We start from the raw sequence: 20466 nt of genomic DNA on the forward strand, positions 1-20466 counted from the left end.
GGGAGTTCTGTGGGCAGGGGGAGGTGGTTAGATAGAGCCACCTGTACCTTGGTAGGTGTGTGGCTCTCCTGGTGCCTGAGCAGGGGCAGCCCACCACTGTTAATACCACCACTGGGCATCCTCCATGCACTGTGCCTCCTCCACCCAGACCTTGTAGAACTGCTCTCCTGAGCCTTGCAGATACTATGCAGCACATATACTGCAATGTTGACCCAGGGGAGGTTGTCCTTGGTGACCTGGAGGCAGGCGACCTGGAAGTGCACTCTACCAGGGTGTTGGTCCAGCCCAGACACCAGTTAAAGTAGGCCTTGTGGGGGGTCCATATGGCCAGCAGTGGCAGTAATCCCCCCATCCCCCAAAGGGCTTAGTTTAAAGCCCGGTGGAGCAGGTCAGCCAGCCTGGCTGAGAAGAGTCTCCTCCCCAGGGGAGAGAGGTGGAGGCCATCTCTTCCCAGCAGCTCATTGCCTCTCTCACCAAAGAGCGGGCTGTGGTCACGGAAGCCAAAGCCTTCCCGATGACACCAGCGCTGCAGTCTTTGGTTGACTACGTGGATCCTCCTCTCCCTCCTCAGCCCATAGCCCAAGACTGGGAGGATCGACAAGAACACCACCTCTCATTAAAAGCTGCCCGTGTGCTGGGCACACTGGCTTTTATCCCTTCTGAAGGCTCCGCCCCCACATTGGGAGCAGACCAACATGAAAGCTTGAGGAGTTAGTTGGGCAGGGCAGGGCAAGCCTCTCTCCTGGTGGGGAAGAGGAATGTCCCCACCAATCAATCTGAGCCTTCCAGCCAAAGCCAGTAAACCAGGCTGCCACTCTAGTTATTTGATTGCTTTGGACGTTCCCCATGACATTCAGATAATGGATTTACCTATACTTGTGAGGCTCATAGATAACCTACTGACCAAGAAGCATTTGCAGAAATTATCTGTAGTGAATAATTTAAAAAAAAATAAATAAATTCAAGAAAATGCTGATTTGCTTGTGGAAAAATTTGTAAATAGATTAGAAGATTACATTCTTGAAATACATTATTCATTCATCTGTTCACCCAGCACTAGCTGTCAGGCTTTCAGTGTGCTTGATTCTGTTTTACACTCTAACCCCTTTATACTTTTCTGTTCCAATACCATGAAGGGGCTTTAATGTAGGCATAAATTACCTCTACACTCACTTTAAGTCTTGTTATATAGCAGCACACTTGTGAAGAGTTTTTAATGTGAATGAGAAACAGGCCCTGTGTTTCCAAAAAAATTATTCTGCTATTCTCAAAGCCCCTCCTCTAGGTCAGAAAAAAAATCACAATTTAGGCATGGGGGACAATAATTCTGGTAAACTGTAGTTTAAGGACATTCAAGTTAAGTCTTTTATTTCCTTCTTCAATGGTTTGGCAAAATACTGAATTTATTCTTAGTACTATATTTTGTGACATGAACATCAAAAGTGATAACAAAATTACATCTCAATTACCATTTGTGTACAATCCATAGTATATAAAATGTTGGGAAAGCAAAAAAGTTATTATTCTTATTAATGATAATATTAATGGTAGTAGTAAATATATATGTATATAATGGGAGAAGGCTCCAGTTAGGTTCCTGTTAGGATTGGGGCTTCATAATGTTGGGCCCTGAAAAGTGATAATCCCTGACCTGCAGGATTTAAATACCAGTGATTTTATTCACACAGCTATGATGATATCATGCTGTAACAAGTAGGTGTCCCAGGACCAGTCAGAGCATTGGCCAGCCCACTTGTCTCTGGGCAACTGCCTGCCTGCTTTGCCCACCACACCTTTGCTGAAAACAATTAGAAGATGTCAACAAGGCAGGATGCTACTCATTTACCTGCCCTGATGCCAAGGGCTTATATACACAGCTCTGACCTTCCCTATACCATGTCCCATGCCTCACAGATGGCATCCATGTTACTCTAGTGCCTCTTACTGTGACCTGTGCTCCAGAGTCTCACATCGCACTCTTACCCCCCACTGGAGCTCACAGTCACTGTGCCCTCACACTAGGCTCTCCTTCTGTCCATTGCTTCTGCCCATCCCAACTTGGGGCTCCAAGACCTATCCCTGTCCTACACTGGGCCTCACCCCCTGCCCCACACTCCCACAGGCCCCACATAGCTCCCCGCAGGCTCAGGGTCCCACCCCTCTGGAGCCACATACTTGGCTGCTTAATGCAGCCTCAGAGCTCTCAGTGAGTCTGGGTGCTGTCTCTGGCCCCTTCATCTGGCCAGGTTCCCACCTCAGAGCTCACAGTGAGCCTCAGCCCTCGCTTTGTTTTTCAGGGTGTGCTCCCCTAGCCTTTCCCCTCCACGAGGTCACCTGCAAGGCAGCAGAGGCTGAGGCTTTCTGGCACTCCATACTTGCCCTTCACTGGGGAGGCCCCAGGTCTGGCATTTCCTGAAGACTACCCTGCCACTGGCAGTCCCACCACATCATTGTGCCCCAGCGTGGTGTAGTTTAAAGTCATGCCCCAGGACCAGGAGCCTCCAGCCATCCCCATAGCTCCTGCCCTTACCTTCAAGATGTCAGGAGAAGCAGCTCCAGCTGGGTGGTGTTCTCCCAACTGCTAGCAGCAGACTACTGGCTTTGCTGCTCAGGGCCTTGCTCTTATATGCACAGCTGGGCCCTGTTCCCAATCAGGTAATTAGGCCTGATTGGGAAAATAGCCAGCTGCAGACTTTTGCTGCTGCCCATGCCCCTACGAGTAATGTGCCCATGCCACATCCCTGTGCTCTGTTACACATGCCCGTATGATGAGCTTTACAAACAAGAAATATGAGATGTTTTGAGCTAGACACTTTTGGCATATCTGTGGTTGAAACTCAAAGATCAACCTGGGCTACAATAAAAAAGATATTGCTCCATTTACTATTTGTCCAGCACTTTTAGCAAGGAATCAAGAGAACAGAAGAATGAATATTCCCTCTTCCCCTGCTGGTTGAGGCCTTGACAAGTTGCAACATTCTTAAAGGTATTTTTGTGCTGCCAATAATAGCAGGGATGCTACAAGAGTTGCAGAGGTTTTTAGAGATCATTTAAAGAAAATACACTCATATTTTGGTAGTTTCTTCTTCAGTGTTATATTGTTTCCAAATAATGAAATACAATTCCAGGGCAACAGACCTTCACCAGTGTACAAAACTAAAACGTCAGTAATTAATGGCTGCAGACTGAATGAGAGATGTCTTTAATGAAAGACTGAATTGACAGAAGCATGTGACTGATCTTAGCTAGCATGGTATATGCACAACAGTGCCTTTCCGTCTTTATGTGGGGACTGATTCTGCTCCTGCTGAGATGAAAGGAAGTTTTCCATTGTGTTCATTGGACCCTGAGTCTCAATGGACCCTGAGTCAAGGTGAATTCTTGACTAAGACAACAGCTGCATATATATATGCATATTGGGAATAAGACATCTTCAAATATCAACGGAAGGCCTAATTAGGTTGTTCTTTGCAAGTGGAGGCTTCTTCTCTTTGACAGGCATTGCTTGCTACAGTATCCGAATTATTACTGCTTTGATTAGATCCTCTGTCTTGTTGAAGCTGCTACTCCATCTTGAGAGTGATCTTGTGGACATGTCTACACAAGATGCTAAATGCTCAGAAGACTAATTCTACTGCACATTAGTGTGTCACAGAAAAAGCCATGCTCATCTGCTAATGTGCAATAGAATTAGTCTACTGTGTATTAGCTTCACTAAAAAGGCACATGCTGGTGCTACTGTGCAGTAGCACAGGTTACTGCACATTGAGGTAGTACCTGTTATTACAGGTACTAAATTTTACGTGCTGTAACTATGGCACATTAATGCATGTGTAGACGTGCCTATTGCTGCCTTAACTAGTGGGTTTACTCGTGGTTCAGATGTAACAAAGAACCAAATGATGCATGCACCAAGTATGAATCTTGGAGGCCACAATTTCTTTCCAGATAAGTGAGACAGCATCATGTGCAGAGCTTCCTCATCTATATTTCCCAATTCCAGAGTGGGATTAACTTTGAAAAAGTCTAAAAATATCTTCCAAAACCAAACATAAAGATTTGGATTCCAGTGAATCAGGATTAGTGTTCTGCAGTGGTAAGATGCATTGTAATTAAGTCTGCACCTTCCAGCAGATCTCTGCTGGAGGTACCAGCAGTCTTTGGTAGAAACTGGCTTGAAATCAGCCTAGCTTCCAGCTGAATAGCTCGGCTGGTGAGGAAGTAAAATCTGTGTGTTTCTATGGTTTCTACACAGCAGAACTTCACTTAGAATATCTAAGAATACAGAACCATTATCTCTCTATTTTCTTTCAACTTTTTCATGTGAAGAGCAGATTTATGATTTAAAAAAAATGAAGCTATACTCTTAAGGAAGGTTGCAGGCTTGGTTTTTTATGTTTTTTAAATGGCCATGATAGACCACATTGAAAAGTTATGTCTTGGAAATCCAAGTAAAATCTGAAAATCTTGGACCTTTGTTATTTACTGAGAACTCTGTATAAATGTTAAAGGAACGTGAATCCCACTAATAGGAGCAAGTGAACTTCTATAAGGAACAAAGCTGTGTATACTATTACAGAAAAGTAGCCTCCAGTTTGGGATAGGTCATGCTTGACCTTTTCCCTGACTTTTTAAGTACACCCAGTATTGGGTGGTACATGATATCTATCCTAAATATATAAAACATTTATCTATAGGAATGTCAAGAGTTCTTCCTCTTATAGCAGAGTCTATCTGTGACAAGGGGCTGTGGAGAAGGATTTATTCATAACAGTTTGCCCTGTCACCATCCATTCTTTTAACTTCTAGCTGTTCTGGCAGAACAGGAATGAACTAGCCCCTGTTAAGTTCAGTGGTTTTTAGGCTGTTTATGCATACAGGGCCCCAAGTCTCTGCACTGCAACAGAACCAAATTTTGTGGCAGGCACCCATAAATTCCATAGCAATGTTAATTTATCCTGGCTATGGGATTGCCCTTCATTCCCTTCTTCTAACCACTACACAAACACACAAAACTGGAGCTCAAAGTTGAAAACATTCATTTATGTAAAATCAGTCAACTGTTATTTCCAAAATTGGTTATGTCTCAGAGTGGCTTTTTTTCCTTCCGTGTTTTCCACGTGGCCTATTTCCACAGGCCTCAGATGCCCTACTCCAATCCAGGCAGCCTGGCTCAGAACCTCCTTCCCCCAAAGGGAGGCAAAGAAAGGGAGATGCTTGCTGCCTGCTTCGTGGCTTCAGTGACTTATCTCCCTTACTCGTTTGGCTTTGGCAGTTGAACTCTGCACTTCTACAGCTGCAGTGTAGAACAGCCTGCACTTCTGACTCTGCCTGTTCTCAGACTGCAAGCTGGACTCCAGCTTTGAGTCCCTGCTGCCTGGCTAAATGGCTACAGTGCAGAGAGCTTGTACTATAATTCAATTAAGTCCTCCTGGTGGGGAAAGCTGCTGAGCAAATGGCAGCTGCAGGCAAGTCCTGGCAGAGCAGGAAAAAATGGGAAAAAATGCTGATCCCTGCTACAATAATATGGCAAATTCCATGGCAAAAATGTGATAATGTGGCTGAATTCTCTGGAATCTTGGAACATGCTAATTTCTGTGGCCATGAATTTACAGAGTCCACTGCACTGGCTGTCAACCTCTTTAGACTCTAGGCACTATTGGATAGACTCAAGGCACCCTTTGGAAAGTGCCATCTCTTAGTTTTTCCCTTTTTCTTAGTTTATAAAAATAATAGAGCACTCTGTGTGGCAAAGAACTTAGAAAGACCATAGCTAGGGATTTCTATTAGAAATCTCTAGGTTTACCTTGTGAATCAAGTTTGTAAACCTAACAGTGCTAACATTGTGTGGTATTCTGTAGCACCCTTGAAAAGATCTAAAGGCACCCCATGTTGCCACAGCACCCTGGTTGAGAATCACTGGTCCACTGGGCTCAGGGAGAGAAGAATGGGATATTTAAAAAGTCTTAAATCTCTTATTTTGGGCTTTCTGCAGATTCAAATAGTCATCACTCTATCAGTTTACACTCAGTTCATATTTTCAAGGTTATCTGGGCAACCATGAGGTTGGAATCATTTTTTTTTAATGAAAAATTTAATGAGATTGCACACATCTGTAGCAAGAGATGAATTTCACATACACATACATACACTCACTCACTTTCACTAAGAGAAAGCATGAATATTCGCATAATGGAAACATAACCGCAAACTCATGCTTGCATCTATCTAAATAAGTACAAGAAATAAATAAACTCACTCTACGTTTATTCCACGCTTACACAACTTATCTCTAGGATGCCTCTCAGATTTTCCTTCCCAAATAGAGAGAATATCTCCTTGCATATCGCCATGGAAAACATTTGTTCACTGACACATGGAACACTAATGTTTTTCTCTGAAAACGTCTTCTGGAACTCTAGATATCAACACTCAGGTCCCCTCTATATTTTACATCTATTTTGCAATTACTTGGTTAATTGTACAGTTAATATAGACTGCAAACTAACTATGGATCCGTAAAACAGGTCCAGCCAACTATAAAGTTATTGCTGGAGAATATGTAATAACTTTGTAGCTGATTTCTATGCAGCTTTAATTTGCATGTGTAGCCTGTGCCCCTGCAGCTAGGAGATTACAGAAGCTACCATCTTCCAGCCTTGGGGCGTGTGGGGCACCCCGTGACTGGGACATAGCCTCAGTTATGATCCGCCCGCCGCGGGGTGCATGGAGCGTCCACTCAGCTGGGGGCCCCATCAATTGAGGAGGCTCCCAGCTGTGGAAACTTGCTTCTTGCTGATGCAGGGGGAGCCCAGGAATGGGCTCCACCTACAACAGCAATAAGATGTGATAGGATCTGATTCATGAGTCCACAATTACTCCTCCTGCCAAGCACGTGTAGCATGGAAGGAGGCACAATTGTGTGCATTGTGCATTAGATCCCATCACACCTTTACCTGCATGTATAGGGGGGCCTTCAGTCCCACACTGGCCTCTTGTTCTGTATACTGGAACACAACATCATTCCAGCTGGCTTCATGGTATTTTGAAGTCCAACAGAATCTCAGAATCGTGTCATTGTGACTTACTTGGACGACCTCATAGTGTTATCCCCTAGAATACCCCTAGTAAATTTGACTTAGCCATAAAGGGTTGGATTCCACTCTATTTAAAATGGTATATTTTCACTGCGTACTGGTCAGGGACTTCAACCTGACACACCAGGTTGTTAGGATGGAGGCCCACAGGTACAGCTAGCATAAAATCATTCTGGGTGCTGTTGTATTTTTATATGTTTGTCTCAGCAGCAGGAATACTGCCACTGAAATATGACAACTGTTTCTTGCTCTGACCAGGCAAATGGTATTTTCTTTGGCTACTGCTTTACAGGTAGTTTTGGGTAGGGGAAAAAAAGCCTATTATTTTCCACATTACAGTAAGCTATGGTTAATATGTAATGCCAAGGCAAATACATATAATGGCGAATTATCCAGAAGTGACAAATTATCAGGAGTAGATGACTGGAGCTGGGTTTCAGTGATAGGAATGCTGATAGAGAACAACAGTGACAGATTAAATCACAGTGGTAACTTATTCCATAGGTGAACCAACCAGAGTTTTCTGTGTCAGTGAGATAACTTTTACCTTGCTGTATATTTTCTTTTTTAACTGTTAAACGAAATATCTTCTAGCCATAACTTTTGATAAGTTTCCCCTTTGCTTCCTCTGCAATTCAGAGTTAGAAAGCCTCTAACTGGTAATGCTATTCGTAAAGCTTCCCTTCACTTTTTTTACAGTGTAGAGATGTCAGTGTTCACATTTGAAAAGACCATATGCTAAGAAATCCACTGTTGCTTTGGTGCCCCACATAGCATTTTCTTTCTCCCCTTAGGGAATGGCAGTCACAAAGACTCCTCCTGCCTTGTGTTAAGATCTGGAAGCACTTACTGAGGTTGTGGTTCTGCCTTTACCCAAAAGAAGAAGTGAATAGCATGTGGAAGATATAAAGAGCTCCAAGCTAAGCCAGCTGCTTAAGGTGTTACATTGGCTCTTTTTATCATTTATTTAATTATTTATTTCTCTTCCACATAGTGTGTTCCCTTTGGTAATCTGATATTTCCCTTGTTCTACCCCTTCATTGCACCTTGCCTTCACTTCCTGTCAAATTATTTCACTTTATTTGGGCTTCACCTGTCAAAACTCATGAGCTAATTCTCATTGTGATGAGCTGCCATGGTGCTTTGCCTCCAGTGAAAGGATTCAGTACTCATATGCCTGTGATACCTGTGGCATAGAAATCACCTGGGCACCATCACACTCACATACATTGAGAAGACAAAACAAGACTGAAATGCCTTGACCAGTTAAGCTCCTCTCTTAGGTCCTGCTAAATATATAACCTCTTCCAGTCTTCTTTGTTTAGCATGCCTGGTCAATGAATGGCAGAATACCAATAGTACAGACTCAGAGCAATAATTTCAGTTTATTTTTCCAAATTTAAACCTCGCCACTTCTCAAACACCAGGACCTACGAATGATTGTTGATCCTATGGTATTTAGAAATGCCATTCTTTAGCATATGGGGGGGGTTGTAATAATTTATTGCTATATGAGATGTTTGTTCAATGCCTCAGTGAAGGAGGAAGGGTTGCGATGGGGCACTCTATAACATCATTATTATACTTATTTCTATCCTTTTAAACATGTTTGCCAGCTGCTGTCATGTTTCAGTGCCTTTTAAAACACTTAATACACATTGCTTTAATACCTCCCCACCACTATGGGACAGTTCAGAGAAGGATGGTTGTCCCACAGGTCTTTACTTATACTGAGCAGGGATGGAGAAATGTGAATCCAGCATTTATTTTTATCTACACTTTACAAAGAGAAACATTTTACATCTCCTGAAATGGGATACAAGAGCTGTTGTTTTCTCCTCAAGTGTAATGAGAAACAAGATGACTCAAACCTGTGGGTAAGAGTACCATCCTGCTGGCCAACATGGAATATATTGTAGGCATAAAGTAAAAGTGTATATGAGCTGCCAACAGCAGGTTCAACAACAAAAAGTTTAACCATAGATTCTCATAAGGATGCTCGACTAGCAAATTCATATATCTCACAAGTGGGACTTAAGTATTTTATAAGTCTTGTGCTGCCCTGCATCAAAGAGGTGATTTTTCATCCTTTGTACATGTACTACTCTGAGGGCACACCAGTGGTGACTGGTGACTGACAATTCACATTCACGTAGAAGTGGTGAGTCTTATAGAGGTGATAGAGGGGTCACATGGTTGGTTAGATTCTCTCTCATATTATCCCCTGAAAATGGGAAAGTTATCCATTTCAGTGATACGATTTTGGTTTCTGGGGAAAGGACTGACATAAAGTGGCAGGAAGAAAATAATTACTTTTATGTGCAAAGAGGTAGCTAGAGTACCACACTATTAAAACTAAGAATGGGGAATAAAAATAAGAATATCTAACAAAAGACTGGAGTGATGTCTGTGAGTAAATGAGAACAAACTCCATAAAGACAAGGCACTCAATGGGGTTTTAAATCCTCTTCATGTCCATGGAGCTACAGAATAGCAAGAGGAATAAAAGCAAGGATTATTGGAAAGGCACTTTCTTACGTGTGATGAAGGAATGCTGGGAATCCTTCAGTTCAGCTGACTGAATATTCAAAATCAGCACTAGAGGGTTTGAATTGACTCTTCCACCCAGTTTTCCCAATGAGTGATCCAGGATTGCACTCTCTTAGAAAGGTTCTTTATAGTGAGACATTCACTTGGAAAAGTCTGGAGGAAAGAGCTGTGGGTGTCAGTCACCAGTGGGCTTCGTTTTCCTTAACACAGGATAGTGAAGTGCTCTGGGGCACAAGCCTGCGTGTTGTGTGGCTAGAGCTCCAACAGTGGGGGTAGGGTTGTAGTGGCTCAAGGAGACACCAGCAGGAAGCTAGTCTTCTTCTTGCATGATTTGCACAGAACTTGTCTACTCCATATTTTTCATTACTGAAGCCCTGCTAAGAATCTACAGAAACGCACCCTGTCTAAGCCATCCATGACAAGGAGGGAGAACAGGAGCAGTGAGACCTACGTATAGAGATGCAGGTGCATCTGGCCTAGTGAATGCAGCTGCATTTACTAGCTCAGTAGCACTGTTAGATGACAAGCAGTTGATCTAAAGACATTTAAAACAGGTTGTTTATTCAGATCATGTAATCAAAATATTTTTAAAAATGTGATTAAAAACTAATATTTCTCAGGGGGCGGGGAGGAGGAAAGAGGTCTTGGTCTTTTGAGTATCATATGACCAGGATGTAGCTGGGAGCCACAGAACCCAAAGTTAAAATTCTGCCCATTTCATTTCATTTAAATTTTATGCAAGCCTACCTAAAAAAAAAAAGAGCAACTAATTACAAAGAGAGAATGTTTCCAAATTACAATAATCAATAATACTTTGACAGTTACAGTGACTGCTTCCCTCATGTGACAAAACCTTAATGACTAAAATCTGAATTATGACAATATTCACACAGAAGTCATCCTGGGCAGAAAGTCAGCACAAAAGCCAGTGTCCCACTTAAGCAAACTTGGTGGTATCTAGGTAGTGTCCAAACTTTTGCTAGACCTTTGCCCACAGTATTTCCACAGCGGCCATATCTACATGAGATGCTGACTGTGGAGTTGTTACTGTGCAGTTGCGCCAAGGAACAGCTATTTCATTACACTAACTGCGCAGTAGTTCATGAGTACTGCACAGTAGCGTCATGTTATGCTTCCTGTCACGCAACGTTATTGTGCAGTCAGTATCTTGTGTAGATGCGGCCACTAAGGAGCAGAACTGTGCAAAGCTAAGCTCTTTCACCCCATTCAAGTTCATGCATAAAAGTCTCCGTTCTGTCTTACTCAGTTTTGCAGTGTTGACATTTTTGCTTTCCCTCCACCAATTCTTTGCCCATTCTCAAATCATGCAAAAGTCCTCTTTCACACAAAATGTTGGGCTTGCAAACTTCTGATCTATTGCATGAGTTGGAGGGCAGCCATCTATGAGCCAGACCCTCATAAACTGCACTTGCTTCAGTGGAAGCATGTTGATTTACACAGCCAGAAGGCTCTGAACCATGGAATACTGTTGAAGTGGGAACGATGGAGAATGTGGGAGACTGTGACAAGAATGGATTATTTATGGTCTGTGTAGTGCCTAATAGGCCCAGCTTGGTGTTGGAGCAGGTATAGTCTTGTACTTGGCATACCAGACACACTGGAAGGGTGCAGAATAAGGGTGCTCCCCTGAACAGCCAGCTACTGTTACTTGACATCACAGAGGCATGGGCAAAAACCTGAATTTTCCATTTTCTGTTGCTTGCATTCTACAATCTTGCACTGTTTGTAAGCACACCCCATACAGCCATACACCACCTAACTGCTGCAGAACAGGCTGAGACTTATTGAAAAGACTGCAAACAAGGCACAAATTTAATCAAACAGCTCTTTTTGGCCTCATCTACGCTGGGGAGATTTACCAAATATTTAAAATCATTTTAAATAGGAGTTGTCGAGTGCCAAGATGAAGCTGCAGCCCCAGCCAATGATGGAAGTTATGGGACATTTCAGTGTTTGGGATACTTTGACTGGGCAGAGTAACAGTCATTATATTATATATTGATGTTATATTCATTGGATAGCTTAGCTGATAGAATTTATCTGGGACTGTGTCTGAAGGATACTGGCCATAGCTATGACAGGAAAACAGACATAAATCAAGAACATCTATAAAATGGTGCACTCAATCTTGTGCCTGAGGTCTTGACACTACTCCACCAAGGCCATGTCAGCAGATAACTAGACCTGTGGCACAGTGGCAGTTAGACTACTTTGTCTGACTCCCAAGTTACCGGTATACCCTCTCTCAAACACTAATGTCCCCTTTTCAGGCTGCACCTTTAAGACAGGTGGTAAAGGATTCATCATAAATGAATAGTATTAGCTAGCATCAGTGAAAGAGCAAGTGACACCATAGCAAAGCACCCAAGACAGTTCAGAGCAGCTGCTTTTGCAGTCCAAAAAGTCTTGTGCAAAGTAACCAAGGAAGAAAAAGAAAAAAATATTCCTTCTCTCAGAATAGGAGGCTCAGTTCAGAACAGCCACTCCACTGCAACTGCTACAGCGACTGTCATAGCAATCGGGACCCCTCATATGCTTCATAGCTTCATAGTTTCTAGGGTCGGAGGGAACCTGAGTAGATCATCTAGTCCGACCCCCAGCAAGGTGTTCATCTAACCTCCTCTTAAAGACCCCCAGGGTAGGAGCCTGCACCGCTTCTCTTGGAAGTTGGTTTCAGATCCTAGCCGCCCTGACCGTGAAGTAGCGCCTCCTGATATCTAACCTAAACCTACCCTCTGCCAGCTTGTGACCGTTATTCCTGGTCACTCCTGGCGGTGCTCGGGGGAACAGGGACTTCCCCAGTGCTGGTCCCTCTGACTAGTTTATAACAGGCCACAAGATCCCCCCTCAGCCTTCTCTTTTGGAGGCTGAACAGGTTCAGGTCCCGTAGCCTCTCCTCATAGGGCCTGCCCTGTTGTCCCCTGGGAAGGAGGAGTAGATCCTGGTGATGTCAGGTCACAGCTCTTTCCCTTTGTCTCTTTCATAGTGAAGTCAGTTTCCCTGAAACGATCAGTGCCTTGTCATATACCATTGAGGACAATTCTGCACTTGAATCTCCCAGGTATTGATGTTAATATTGTATTCCTTCAGATTGGGGATCAAGGTGTCTTCTTGCTCACCCATAAAATGCTGACAATCAGTGATTTGAGAACATAGGATCTGTTTTGGAAGCTGGTTGATAGATATCCTTATCACATATCCTGTCCAATAGAGCTGGTACCATATAAACATGGCTCCAATACTGGTGATATTTGCTTGAGCCAGAATGCTGGCCTTTGTACTTCTGTCCTTTCAACTGATATGGGCAGGTGGAGGATCAAGTTCAATTTCAACCCAATCCAGAGAGACAGGTTGTGTCCCTGCAGCCTCTATCCTTAGCTTTGTCCACCTCCCCACCCCCACCCCCTTGCTATCTTAGGATGGGAGAGGGAGAAGGCAGGAGAGAGAGGTGCATTCTGGGGTTTCTCCAGTCTGCACTGGAGTGCTCTCATGTTGAAAGTGGTGCCTGTCCCACCATCTCTTCCTCGGTTCTCTCATTGCCTCCGTACTACTGAAAGAAGCAACGCTAAACACGCAGCGCCTGTGTCATGGAAGTAGCGCCTGTGTCATGGAAGTGGAGCACAGTCCTCCAGCAAAGGCTGACACTGCCCTTTTTGGGTGCAGATCCTTTCAATCCCCGAGAAAACAAGTTGAATTAGATTCTGCTGACCTCCCTCCCAGGACACATTCTGCATGCTCATCTCCTCTGCAGGAAGAAATACTGCTGTGATGTTCGCCACACCACAGAACCCAACCAAAGCTCAAAAATATCCTGTGAAAAGTTGCCCGGAGGTTTTTGCTGACATTTGAGATAGTGGGAAAGTTTCATACACAACTTAATTCAAAGTTCTGCTGATATAGGCAGTTTTTACCTGAAATATTTTGGCATTTTATTGGAAGGGTGAAGTATTTTGTGATTTCAGTTTCACAGAGATTGTTTTTCAAAGCTCTAGCAAAGATTCTGCGATGAAGCCAAACCCAGATGTATTTCCATTTAAATCTTGCACTAGAAAGCTGGGCAAAATTCACAATTTCTATTTAGCAGGATTTCACTTGCTTTCACTCCTACCAAATTATTCCTTGTCAGTTAAATTATTAAAATATATATATTTAAAATTGTAAACATTCCCAAATTGATCCCTGTAGCTGAAAGGAACCACATTTTTTCCTTTCCAAATTAATCCATTTTAGCCTAATTTTTGGTGGGCAGTGAGGGGTGTGACAACATGCAGTCTCTAGGCCAAACCTCTCCAATCCTTTAAGTTTCAAGCATCTTTGTTCTTCAAATATTCTTTTGCAACTGTTCTATGCCTACAGGACCCAGAGGTAAAAACTGGCAGTCAGTCATAAAAACATGTCATTATTGCTCTAGAAATCAGACTGCTTTTGAGCATTTCCTGATTTAGATGGCCCAGGTGCATTTGAGGTGGCCTTGAGACTCTTTATTTTGGGTTAGGTGACATTCTAGTGCATTGTTGGCAGCTATACTTTTGGGTCAGAATCTGAACCCTCACCCTGTTACTCACAGTGATCAGCAGTTAGTCACCAAAACTCCATTGGGGCTCCTTGGGTGAACAGCTCTTCAGCAAGGTGACCCTTCAGGATTATTGAGAGATGTGGCACTGGTGATGCACTTTTGGCTTGCTTGCGGGCAAAAGAATAACAGTGACCCCCTCTGCAGAGTGGTTCACACAGTGGCATTCAAAGAAGTGGAGGAGAACTCTAATTAATTCAAGTGTCCCAGGTATTCAGGAAAAGGTTTTATTGACTGACAGTAAGACAATGTTTGCATAATTGCCCAAACATGTAGCCTTTGAATAATAATAACATCGTTATTCTCTGAGATACACTATTTATTTTCAGAAGTGACCTGATAACAGCAGAAGCAAAACACTCAATTTCACAGTTACATCGAAACAAAAATAATTACAGAATGCATGCAGAAATTAAAAACTATTACATGCAATTTGTGTTAGGAAACTGAAACATCCCCTAAAGCTAGGCAGCCTCAACCTTTTTCATTTTATACCAACTGGCTTCCCCCTAAACATCACTTCATTTAGGGCTGAGTTTTTTTTCTTCACATGACCCAATCCCAGTCTTCTGTTATCTGTCATTTTGTTAGAAATACTTTAGCTATTGGGCAGGATGAATGTTCAACTCTTTGACTTATGCTAAAGCTTGTAAAGTATGTGCTTTGCTATGAACCATACAGCACTGAGAAAGTGTTCAGTAAAGCATTTCTGAAAGAGGCAAAAACAGTTTGGACACATTGGCTCACAGGCACCATGGATCCTATTCGTCAGCCTTCATTACTTTCCCTTCCTATCCAGACAAGAAAACAGGAGTTTCCATTCTCCTTTAAACTGTATATACTTCAGACTGTCCACCAAACTATAATCCTAGGGGTAGACATCCCATGAACTGAAGAGCTCATGCATTTCGGTCTCATTTTCATCGGCTCTGTATGATCTTTTAACCTGGTTCAGAGCCTCAACTTGCCCTAATTGAATTCCATGAAAGCTGTCCGTAATTCCAGAAGGATTTAAGCCCATCTCACAACTTGGTGCTTCAAGGTCAGGATTCATCAAAAAACAAAACAAAACAAAACCTCTAGCACTCTGTTTAGTTCTGCACCGAACATGGGGAGGCAGTCATACTGCTGAACAATACTAGACCTCCTCTTTCCAGGCACAAAATATGAGGGCTGCAGCTGTTACAAGTGCAGCTGCAAAGGGCACCTGCTGATTCCAGTTCAACCTATCTGTCAGCCAGCTGTAACAAGAGTTGAAGAAACTGTCAGTGAATTAGAGCTGAGTAGTAGGAGTGGAAAAGGGGATGGAAAATTTGGGATCGAGAACCGAACCTATCAAGGAAGAAAACTATTGTAAATAGTAGTACTTCAGATAAAGACAAAGTCTTACTTACAATGACACTTGTGCCACTGCAATCAGTGAACTTCTAGCAGTACAGTGGAGGAGAGAATTAGGGCCTTCCTTTCTGCAGACTAAATGCAGGTGATTTCCTCATCCACAAACATATAGCTGACAGCCAATTTGAAAATGCAGTTCATAATTCCCGTTTTCTAGACTCGGACACTTGTACTATGTTTGTGCTACTGCTAAATATACTTGTGATATGACTTGTTTGTACTGATGAGGAGAGTGAGAGCGTTACACTTATAAGTAACTTTTTTTATTCACTGAACTTTTTTTTCATTCTATAGCTTTTTTGCCAAATTCTGATGGGGGAGGAGGGGAAAAAAAAAACCTTTTGCAAAACCAAAAAAATGATTCTTAGTAATGATCTTTGGAACCAAATTCCCAATCCACACTTTTCCATGATGCCTGTTTTATTCAAGTACATCTTCCCTATAGGTATCTTACGGTTCCTGTCCTAGCAGGTTGGATATTTAAATACATGATCATTTCTACTTACAAGAATTCAAATCTGCAGCTTCAAAATGGAATTATGCCAATCACGTAGGCCATCTGGCTAAATTCATTGTTAGGAAGTCGTAAATAAGGATGACATGGGGTCACTTAATGGAAAAGCACTGACATTTCATCTATGGTTTATTACTAGCCTCTGGTCCAAACTGAAGAGAGCTTATAGTCTCTGCTCAGTTTTTAGTGGACAAACTGAGTCAGAAGTTCCCTTCCCCTTACTGCGTTGAATCCACATGCTGTGGACAGAATTTTGATAGGCTACGTTCTGTGGTCCTTAACCTAGACAAATTCTCATTGACTTCAATGAGAAATTTGCTTGAATTTATGCCATCCTTCTAGATTCATTACATACAAATCAGACACACACACACAGACACAGAACAAGGACAGATCCTTGGTCTTTCACTTCTAAAATCCCTTCAGCCACCTGAGCTAAAGAAAACATTTCCTTTGCACTAGTAAGTCACACATCCTCTCTATGCCAGGCTGCCATAGGGTTATGTCACTCACTCACTCACTCACTCACTCGCTCACATACACAAAGCCTATACATTCAACTACCACATTCAACTACCTCATAGAGCAGTTTTAGTTTAGAAAAAGGTTCAGAGCTGCTATAACAGTCTGCTTCATTTATTCCTCCTAGAAAATATGTTCTGTCCTGTTCTCCTCAAATGGATAGACCTTTGTGGCCAAAGCCAAAGCTGTCAATGGAAGAAAAAAATAATCATAGGATTTATGATTATAGTTTGAAGAATGTTCTCTCTCTGCACAAATTTTAGTCTCCATATGTATGCATCTCACAAAGCCTTTCCAGTGATTGCTGATTTCTGAGGACTTCCAGTCTGCACTACAGAAAGCTACAACTGGAATGTGCTAGGTCTTCCTGTCAGATCTCAAAGATGAGTGTGACAAAGAAGATTACAGAAAATAGAAAAGGAGAAGTGATGCTCAGATTGGTGAAACATGGCAAATTGGGAAAATATGGCATTCATATGAAGACTCTTGGTTCCTTGGTGAAAGATGGGGGGGCTTGGTAGACATGCAAAGTAGAGACCACCCTAGGTGTACTTATGTTTGGTTAGCTGACACAGTAACAGCAGGTTGTACAATCAACTGGAGGGTCATCTGTAATATTAAGTGGTATCTTAACCTTTATGAGCAATTATTGAGTGACATCCAATAATTAAAAACAAATATGCTGCAGGTAACACAGAGGACAGCTGACTGAGCCTGGAAATACATTTAAAATAAAACAGTCACAACAGGATAACATTAAAATGGGGCAGAATCTATGTGAATTGATAGCTGCTCTAGTCATGTACATACATCTAGAACTTAAAAAAGGTGTCCCTTTAAAGAAGCTGAAAATATCCCCTAACCCCAAGAACAAACATATCGTTTTAAAGCAGAATAGGCCTGTAAGACTATTTAACACTTGTTCGTTGATTATATTAATGCCAGAATATATTAAAGAAGTGCAATATAAATTTGATTTTAATTGTTTTGTACACACGCCAGTGAAAAGGAACTGATTGGATACAGTTCACAGGCAGTATGTTAATACGTTATTTTCATATGATGATAGCTTTGCATAATCTTTCTTTTTCCAAGATTTAGAAGAACCTGTTGTTAACCAAAGCACAGGAGAGAGGAAGAATACAATTTACATAAAATCGGCTACCCTACACATTAATTAGTAATGTGGCTGAGCGGAAGGTGTGTTCACTTAGTAGAAAGTACACTTTATAATTTATACACCAGCTGTTTCAGTGCTTTCTAGTCCATTTTCCTCCCTGCCTGCCTCTAATGAAATCGTGTTACTGGAGAATTGACTGGGGTGAATTGAGATTTTAATCCCATTGATGCTCCTCTATGGAAAGGCACACTGGTGGGAACTTTTAATGGAAGGTCTGTAATCAGAAGACACTTGTATTCAGTCCCCCACTATAATGACTCTCATCAAATGTTAAAGCCCAGGCAGTGTGCAGAAGGCTAGAATTTCAAGGTTTTTGACCAACCCCATTTGAGGCATTCCTCTGGGAGTTTGTGATTACTCAAGTTTAGCAGTTTATTGCCTCATCTTTCAATATCCAGTGAAGCACAAAATTCTCATCTAGGTTGCTCTTTTTACTTAAAGAACAGGCCAAAATAGACTGCAGAGCTACTAGCACTGTCATTGAGGTTAATTCTCGTTTTTCAGTTAACAGGAGATCAATGGAAAAGCTTAAAATATTAGAACACAAATGCTGCTTGGCTTCTAATAAAACTGTTCAGCATAGTTTGTAAAAATTCTGGTTCAGAACACACCTTTTCAATATATATCGGCACACATATCTATTTCTTTTTTTTTAGTAAGTGTTCTTTTACAGCTTAAAGTAACATTAATTGAAAGGTGGTACTGTTCTGCAAAGAGGAATGACTTAGTGGGATGTAAACATGTATTAAAATCCAGCAGAGCGAACGGTTTTCATATTCCCCAAACTTCGCAGTCAAGAAAAGTACAGTCATTAAAAGAGAGGTGGTCAAAAAGCAAGCTGAACTGGGAGTTAATGGGACTCATTATGTCGACTGCATGTTAGTAATGTCTCCTTCTCTACCAGAAAAACAAGCAGAAATAGACACAGAAAAGCAAAACCCACTTAAACAAATGCCTGTTAAAATCCCTGTGAGGAGAATGCATTTGCTGTGAACAGACACAAACACATCAATTAATACAATGGAAGCCACTTAAACAAATAGATGTTAAAGAAATAAACTGGCAAAATGAAGGAACTTCTGACAAAAGATGTCAAAAGCTGTTAAAAGAAATAAAACTATTTAAAAAGACAACATTTTTTGCAAATGCACCAAGTCAAAATAGATGGAATAATAGAACAAATGCCTCTAAAGAATAAATGTTAAACAAAAAAGGAAAAAAAAATCAAGATGAGTCATTTTTTCCGGTGCACTGTATGAACATTTCTCAGGGAACTTTATTTAATGAATATTTGTTCAAATGACTTTCCTTATCCTCTATTCTTTTCTCATTGAATTTAGCAGACACGGCTCTAATTTGGCTGTGTTTTGCCTAAGGGAGTTCTTTCTCTCTGTAACTTCTCTCAAAGTAAGCTAGGGTTCAAGATCCCTACCTATGAAATTCAATCCCTACCTCCTTTTCTTATTTTATTTATTTATTTAGAAAGCTGTTGCAGGGGTGCATTTTCCATTAAAGGTCACTGTGACTTCCAGCTTGAAGCTGGAATAGGTATGTGTCCCAGCCTACACTTAAATATTCCCATACATAATGTAAATAGGTTTACTATACTATAGAAAATGTATGTCATTCATATACAGATGAATATTGAAAAATACTGGTCATCACAGTATGTATTTATGCAAATGTTTTATGTGCAGATAATATATTTGCTTAATGCATGAGTATTTCTCTATATTTGGTACATACTGGACTAATATACTTGTATCAGACTCTTCTCAGCCCAAATGTGGGTAGTTTGGTTAAAAAAGAACTTCTACATATCTTTTTTCTCTTTGCTTCTCTGCCCTACCTTTTCTAACTAATTTCCCTTTATTTCATCAGCCCCAGGGTCTCATTTTTGAGTTCCATCATGTCCTGACTCATGAGACTGTTCCTCCCAGACCATCCACTTCATGGATGGCTCCTTCAGTCTTTGCCTTGACAACTCAACCTCTTTCCCTAACAAGGCTTCTAACAATGTATAAAGGATGCTGCATGATCTTATCTGCTTGGATTCATCTTGCAATAATAAGGAAGTCTACTTACACCATTTCTACAGATGGGGCACTGAAGCACTGAGAGGTCAACTGGCTTGCCCAAGGCTATGGAAAAAATCTGTGGTAGACCCAGATATTTAACCAAGATGTACTAAGTTGAAATCGGGTACCATCCTTATCCACCAGAAGGAAACATGAGTCCAATTACTATAGATTTGTGCTTAGCTATGTAAACACGAAAGACTAAAACTTATTTCACCTTGATGTACATGAATATTTTTTGCATATTGTACTTAATACTCTTAAATAAGATGAATAAACAACAGCAAGATAGTTTCTATCCCACTGGCAGCAGAGCCAGAAATCAGGACTTCTCCTCCAGGACAGCATCCATCTCACTTAGTCACCTTCCCCCCGAACTTGCTTTCTGGTCCCACATATCTTCCTCTTCTGACTTCTCACTGAGTCAGCTTCAAAAGGTGGACTAAAGAATGTGCTGAGCAATGTTTAGCCTATGGCATAATGTGATACATGAAGAGTCAGCATCATTTCTGAAGGCTTGTTGGGGCTCCGGC

The sequence above is a fragment of the Crocodylus porosus genome, unplaced genomic scaffold (assembly GCF_001723895.1).
Source record: "Crocodylus porosus isolate Cpor-Errol unplaced genomic scaffold, CroPor_comp1, whole genome shotgun sequence".
NCBI classification, from domain to species: domain Eukaryota; kingdom Metazoa; phylum Chordata; order Crocodylia; family Crocodylidae; genus Crocodylus; species Crocodylus porosus.